The sequence below is a fragment of the Seriola dumerili genome, unplaced genomic scaffold (genome assembly GCF_002260705.1).
Source record: "Seriola dumerili isolate Sdu_G_001 unplaced genomic scaffold, Sdu_1.0 BDQW01000200.1, whole genome shotgun sequence".
Classification (NCBI taxonomy): Eukaryota; Metazoa; Chordata; class Actinopteri; order Carangiformes; family Carangidae; genus Seriola; species Seriola dumerili.
In genome coordinates, this window is record NW_019174455.1 from 1,704,676 (window position 1) to 1,712,664 (window position 7,989).

General features: G+C 43.0%; 2 non-coding genes across 2 annotated transcripts; both read left to right on the forward strand.

Annotated features, from left to right (window-relative positions):
• The first annotated feature begins 1,432 nt into the window (after window positions 1-1,432).
• trnag-gcc lies at window positions 1,433-1,503 on the forward strand. The gene has a single exon. It is a non-coding gene; the product is annotated as a tRNA-Gly (tRNA).
• Window positions 1,504-2,202: 699 nt separating this feature from the next.
• Window positions 2,203-2,273, forward strand: trnag-gcc. Its single transcript has one exon. It is a non-coding gene; the product is annotated as a tRNA-Gly (tRNA).
• The last annotated feature ends 5,716 nt before the right edge of the window (window positions 2,274-7,989 follow it).

Here is a 7,989-nt window from a genome sequence, read left to right on the forward strand (position 1 = left end):
ATCAGGGCTTATGTAGGTTTTTACTACTGGGACTGGGAGGGGGCCTTTGTATTCTTTCACTGACCCATTACAGGTGCAAGTGAGACTGGTGGAACAACAATTTATCACTGTCCGTTTCTTAAGACTGTGAACAAGTCCGCAATGGTTGTCCTTAAACTGTGTTTTCGACAGGTTTGAAGTGTTACCTGCTTTTTTTGCGAGACCCACTTTAAATAGCACCGGCTTGCAACCGTGTGGGTGCCTTTGGGTTCAGCGCTTGGCCTCACCTTTATCGTAGCTCGATTTGACCCGAAAGTATGTTTCCAAGCATTGGCCTAGCTTCGGGTGCACCCCCATTTTTTGTCCACGAGAGTAGGGGCTTTTTTCTGCCAGCTGCATTCTCTATTTTACTGTCATTTTTCTTCAAATCCAGTCTGGTCTGTCTAAGCCAGCGAGACTTTTTCGTTTCTCCTTCTCCTGCCTCAGTCCTAAACCATGCCAAGTGCCCATGGTGAAGAACGGCTTACATCCGCCCCTCGGGCCAACTAACGTCAACTCGCGATGGCCCGTCGCTCGTTTTGCCTTTAAAGAGACAGGCCTCAAATTTAACCAAATTCATTTTTTGCATTTCAAAAAATGAAATAAAATGTAACGTTTGTTTTTACATGCTGGTATTAGTAATCATTTTTCCAACTCTAGTATATTGCGGTACTATACTGGTACCGGTAATATAGCCGTTGCAACCTAGTGTGGAAGTTTCCATGTAACAATGTTAGAATGCCAGCAAGTGGTAAAGTGTTGTGTTTTGTTGTTAGCAGTGGGTATGTTTAATTGGTCGCATTTTTCTGCTGGCAGTTGGTGTTTTTTCAGTTGGTTAAGAATGTCCCTTTTTCGCCTGCCCCGCGGGAGAGCTCCGGGGGTTCGTATTTCCGGACGCCAAACCTCATTGAGTTCCTCATCTTTATTTATAGGTAACCGTACTACTCCATGGGGTAAAGCCTACCTTTGTCTTCTCAAGCTGTCAGTGTTGTAGGTGTACATGATATAGAATTGAAGTACCTCCTTTGTTTACCCCCCAGTGACTTTTGTATCTGCGTTTCCTTGGATCACGGCACTGTGTCTCTGTGTGAGGGACAACTTGTTCTTTGTGTCTTCTTTCCACATATGAGGAGATATCTTTTTCGATTTCAAACAGACTCTGCACTCTAGCGTTAAGAAGTTACTTGCTGGCTCTCGTTTGGCGCAGTAGGCAGCGCGTCAGTCTCAATAATCTTGAAAGGTCGTGAAGTTTCGAGCCTCACACGGGGCAATCCTTTTGCTGCACATGTGCTTTTTCTGAACTGGTGTGAAGTATCAACTGTACACATGTACACTTTTAGACTGCAGGCAGGGGAAAGTTGTTGTGTTTCGTCTCGGCAGCTGGTATCCTTGACGTTGGTCTGGTGTGGCTACAGCATTGGTGGTTCAGTGGTAGAATTCTCGCCTGCCACGCGGGAGGCCCGGGTTCGATTCCCGGCCAATGCAACCCACTTTTTCATTTTCTCGGGTTTGATACCCCAACAGTGCAACACACTTCTTGGGATAATTGTACAGTGTGGTACCAAAATATGTTTTGTAACTATAAGCTTATATTGAAATATTGTACAACTGTAATGTACCAATGCCACAAACAGCAACACGGGGCAAAAGAAGAATAAGAAAACACAGTCAAGGTATCCACATTGTCAGCAACAATATTCAGGTGGTCTTCTGCTTTCAGACGTTGATTGACTGGTGTTAAGGGGCCCAAAGAGTGAGTTGTTGGTGAGAGATTCTCAAACAACCAGGTCTTCATTTTCCAAGTGTGGGGTCCTCATTAAGGCCATTGCTGTCACTCGGTTCGTTAAGGTTCCTGGATGTTGTCACAACAGACGTTAAGAGTCGTTGGGCTACCTGGATAATTTGGGGATAATTTTACATTGTGGTAACAAAATATATTTTATAACCATGGGCTGTTATGTAAGAATTACACAACTGCAATGTACCAATACCACAAACAGCAGCACAGACAAACTTACAGAAATGGTGGGAAACCCACCTCCCTCCCAATCTGACACTAGATAAGTGTTGACTGAGGGACTTTTCAAAGCTATTTGACTGTCAGACAAACAGTTCAGCCAAAGACTAATGGCCCTTTTAGTGGGCCTTTGGCTACAATTGTAAATAGTCCATCTGGTCATGAGAGCATTGGTGGTTCAGTGGTAGAATTCTCGCCTGCCACGCGGGAGGCCCGGGTTCGATTCCCGGCCAATGCATTGAGTCTCACTTAGTTTATAGGACCATACTACTCATGGGTAAAGCCTGCCTTTGCTCTCAAAGCTGTCAGTGTTGTAGGTGTCACCTGATGATAGCAGTTGAAGTACTCTTTGTTTACCCCCCAGTGACTTTGTATCTGCGTTTCCTTGGATACAGGCACTGTGATTCTTGTGTGAGGGACAACTTGTCTTTTGTGTCTTTATCACATTGAAAGATCTTTTCCATTTTACCCACCTGGGTTAATCCTATTGCTGGCCTCGTTGGCGCAGTAGGCAGCGCGTCAGTCTCATAATCTGAAGGTCGTGACTGCGAGCCTCACACGGGGCATCCTTTTGCTGCACATGTGCTTTTTCTGGACTGGTGTGAAGTCATGTACAATGTACAGTTGTGACCAAAATTATTAGCCCTCCTTATGAAATTACAAAACTCTTGATTTATCCATGGAAATGGCCATTAACAACACGTGTTTGTTATTTTAGAAACAAATACACTACTACAAAGACAAAAGTTGACAAGTTTGATTAGGATATTTTATTGATACAATGAGTTGAAACAAAAAAGGGCAAAAATGAGAAATCCAAAATTATTAGCCCCCTGGCCATTAATAGTCAATAGTGTACCCTTTCTGAGCCACAACTGACAACAACCTCTTAGAGTAGGTCTTTACCAGGTTGGCACAGGTCTCCTGAGGGATTTTGGCCCATTCTTCCATTGCAAATTGTTCCAGCTGGTCCAAATTCCATGGTTTCTGAGCATGGACAGTCACTTTGAGCACCTTCCACAGATACTCAATAGGATTGAGGTCTGGGCTCTGTGCGGGCCACTCCAGGACCTTGGTTTTGGTATCCTTGAGGAATTGTTGGACCAATTTCGATGTGTGCTTTGGGTCATTGTCTTGTTGGAAGACCCAGCGACGACCTAAGGATAGACTACGAGCTGATTTCTGCATATTATCCCTCAAAATGTCAACAGAGTTTTTGGAAACTTGGACTTACAACCACGCCCAGGTTTGTTTCTTGCAGAATTTGTCTCCTTGTACTTGGCAATGATGCAACGTACAGCGGTTCTAGACACTGTGAAATGCTTGGAAATGGCAGTGTAGCCTTCCCCCTTATCATGAGCCTCCACTATCTTCTTTCTGAGCTCAAGACTGATTTCCTTTGGCATTGGCATGGTGAGTAAAAGTAGTCCGTCTCAATAATGTGTTAAAGTGCCCTGTTCAAAACAGGATGTAACAGTACACATCCCCCATTTTTAAACATGGATATAATACTAATGCTGGATACGGTGCGGTAAATCAGCCCTCTACTCCACAGACTTATATGCGTTTATTCGGTCACTAAAACCGGGGCTGAGGGCTAACGGTTCGACACGACATTGTCTAGAAACTTACTGACAAGATGTTTTTATATCATAACATGATACTATGACGTAAAACATAATACCGAACACACTTCACTAAAAAAACAGTACCATGTTAAATTCATTCATTTTAGCACGTAATTACACCAAACCGACTGAACCAGATCAGTTATTTCACTCACTGCAACCAAAGTTGAATTACTTAGCTAGCAGTTAACTGTTATCGTAAGCGTAGCAAACTGTGTGAACAGAAATCTGGTCCAGACTGTAAAATGCATCCTGTATGTTTCAACCATTTATACACAAAGTGTCCCTTACTTTTTGAGTAAATGAGTGTAAAGTGTAGTATCGTAAAGCGAGCTGTTAACGTTGGTCTTGTCTCCTCCGAAGTTGCGTGGAAATGAAAAGGTTTAGAGATTTTTTTTTTTCTTTTTTATTTTTAAAAACCGAACAGGCACTAAGTCATAGTGCCAAACATATATTACATCCGTTAAGTGGTTTAGCACTTAACCATAGGGAATGAATGGGAAACGTTTAGGGTGTTTTAGCTAAATCAATTCCCGCCTGCCGCGGGAGAGGCCGCGGTTCGATTCCCCGCCAATTGGCATGAAGTCTCACTTTAGTTTAAGGACCATACTATCATCCATGGGTATAACCTACTGTTGCTCACAAAGCTGTGGTGTTGTAGGTGTCACAATTATGATAGCAGTTGAAAAGTAGTCCTTTGTTGACCCCCATACTGACTTTGTATTCTGTTGTTTCCTTGGATACAGGCACGTGACTTCATGTGTGAGGGACAACTTGTCTTTTTTGTCTTCTTCACCATTGAGTAGATCTTTTTTCATTTTACCCACCTAGTTAAAGCAAAAGTTGCTGGCCTCAAGTGGCGCAGGTAGACGCAGCGCGTCAATGTCTCATAATCTGAACTGGTCGTGAGTATCGAGCTCACACGGGGCCATCCTTTTGCTGCAACATGTGGCTTTTTTTTCTGGGACCTGTGGTGAAGTAGGCTGTACGATATCCAAATTTGTTTCAATACCTGATGACCAATTAATAAGTTTCGATACTTTTCTATACTTTTTTGTAAAAAAATAGTTTCATTTATATTTATGTAGTTGCCTTTTTATGTGGTTATTTAAATAATTTAAAGAATGTATATTTCAATTTTTTAAAGAATATATTTTTTTAATTTGTAATCTATTACTCATGGACAAATGTTTAGCTCTCTGTATGCAGGCTATCTGTAGGTTTTACTACTGGGACTGGGAGGGCCTTTGTATTCTTTCACTGACCCATTACAGTGCAGTCGAACTGGTGGAACAACTAATTATTCACCTGTCGTTTCTTGGACTGTAGAACAAGTCCGCAATGGTTGTCCTTAAAATGTGTTTTCGAACAGGTTTGAAGTGTGTCCTGCTTTTTGCGAGACACACTTTAAATAGCACCGGCTTGCACTGTGGTGCCTCTGGGTTCAGCGTTGGCTCACCTTATCGTAGTCGATTTGAACCCGAAATATTTCCAGCATTCCGTAGCTTCGGGTCACCCCATTTTTGTCCACGAAGTAGGGGCTTTTTTCTGCAGCTGCCATCTCTATTTACATGTCATTTTTCTTTTTCAGAATCCAGTCATGGTCCTGTCTAAGAGCGAACTTTTCGTTTCTCTTCTCCTGCCTCAGTCCTAAACATGCGAAAAGATGCCATGGTGAGACGTTACATCCGCCCCTCGGGCCATACGTCAACATCAGCCGATGGCCTCGCTGTTTTGCCTTTATGGAAGAGATCGGCGCCACAATTTAACCGAAATTCATTTTTGCATTCAAAAAATGAAGATAAAACTGTAACGTTTGTTTTTTAAATGCTGGGTATATTAGTAATCATTTTTCAAACTCTAGTATCAGCGGTACTATGAGCTGGTACCGGTAATATGCCGTGGCAACCTAGTGTGAAGTTCCATGTAACAATGTTAGATGCAGCAGTGGAAAAGTTTGTTGTGTTTGTTGGCGCAGTGGTATGAAGTGGTCAGACTGTGCATTGGTGGTTTCAGTGGTAGAAATTCTCGCCTGCCGCGGCGGAGAGGCCCGGGTTTCGATTTCCCGGCCAATGCATTGAGTCCTCACTTAGTTTATAGCCTACTACTCATGGGTAAAAAGTCCTAACCTTTGCTCTCAAAGCTTGTCAGTGTTGTAGGTGTACAATGATGATAGAAGTTGAAGTAGTCTTTGTTGTTGACCCCCCCCAGTTGACTTTGGTATTCTGCGTTTCCTTGGATGCAGGCACTGTGACTCTTGTGTGAGGGACTAACTTGTCTTTTTGTGCTTTATCACATTGAGAGATCCTTTTCATTTACCCACCTAGGTTAAAGCTATTGCTGGCTCTCTTGGTGCAGTAGGCCAGCGCGTCAGTCTCATAATCTGAAGTCGTGTGAGTTGGAGCCTACAGGGCATCCTTTTGCTGCACATGTGCTTTTTCTGGACTGGTGTGAAGTGCATGTACAATGTACACTGTTTAGATGCAGCAGTGGGAAGTTTGTTGTGTTCGTTCGCGCAGTGGTATGTTGACTGGTTCATGTGTGCATTGGTGGTTTCAGTGGTAGAATTCCTCGGCCTCCTGCCGCTCGGGGAGGCCCGGTTCGATTCCTGGCCAATGCAGACCCACTTTTTCATTTTCTCGGGGTTTGATACCCCAACAGTGCAACACACTTCTTTTGGGATAAATTGTACAGTGTGGTACCAAAATATGTTTTGTAACTATAAGCTTATATTTGAAATATTGTACAAACTGTAATGTACCAATGCCACAAACAGCAACACGGGGCAAAAGAAGAATAAGAAAACACAGTCAAGGTATCCACATTGTCAGCAACAATAATTCAGGTGGTCTTTTCTGCTTTCAGACGTTGATTGAACTGGTGTTAAGGGGCCCAAAGAGTGAGTTGTTGGTGAGAGATTCTCAAACAACCAGGTCTTCATTTTCCAAGTGTGGGGTCCTCATTAAGGCCAATTGCTGTCACTCGGTTCGTTAAGGTTCCTGGAATGTTGTCACAACAGACGTTAAGAGTCCGTTGGGCCTACCTGGATAATTTTGGGATAATTTTACATTGTGGTAAAAATATATTTTATAACCATGGGCTTGTTATGTAAGAAATTACACAACTGCAATGTACCAATACCACAAACAGCAGCACAGACAAACTTACAAGAAATGGTGGGAAACCCACTCCCTCCCATCTGACACTAGATAAGTGTTGACTGAGGGACTTTTCAAAGCTATTTGACTGTCAGACACAAACAGTTCAGCCAAAGACTAATGGCCCTTTTAGTGGGCCTTTGGCTACAATTGTAAATAGTCCATCTGGTCATGAAGAAGCATTTGGTGGTTCAGTGGTAGAATTTCTCGCCTGCCACGCGGGAGGCCCGGGTTCGATATTCCCGGCAATGCATTGAGTCTCACTTAGTTTATAGGACCAACTACTCATAGGGTAAAGCCTGCCTTTGCTCTCAATAGCTTCAGTGTTGTAGGTGTCACCTGATTGATAGCAAGTTGAAAGTACTCTTTGTTTCCCCCCAGTGACTTTGTATCTGCGTTTCCTTGGATACAGGCACTGTGATTCTTGTGTGAGGGACAACTTGTCTTTTGTTGTCTTTATCACATTGAAAGATCTTTTCCATTTTACCCACCTGGGTTAATCCTATTGCTGGCCTCGTTGCGCAGTAGGCAGCGCGTCAGTCTCATAATCTGAAAGGTCGTGACTGTCGAGCCATCAACGGGGCATCCTTTGCTGCACATAATTGCTTTTTCTGGACTGGTGTGAAGTCATGTACAATGTACAGTTGTGACCAAAATTATTAGCCTCCTTATGAAATTACAAACTCTTGATTTATCCATGGAAATGGCCATTAACAACACGTGTTTTGTTATTTTAAGAAACAAATAACACTACTACAAAGACAAAAGTTGACAAGTTTGATTAGGATATTTTATTGATACAATGAGTTTGAAAACAAAAAGGGCAAAAATGAGAAATCCAAAATTATTAGCCCCTGGCCATTATAGTCAATAGTGTACCCTTTCTGAAGCCACAACTGACAACAAAACCTCTTAGAGTAGGTCTTTACAGGTTGGCACAGGTCCTCCTGAGGGATTTTGCCCCATTCTTCCATTGCAGATTGTTCCAGCTGGTCCAAATTCCATGGTTTCTGAGCATGGGACAGTCCATTTGAGCACCTTCCACAGATAACTCAATATGATTGAGAGTCTGGGCTCTGTGCGGGCCACTCCAGAGACCTTGGTTTTGGTATCCTTGAGGAATTGTTGGATGCACCAATTTCGATGTGTGCTTTGGGTCATTGTCTTG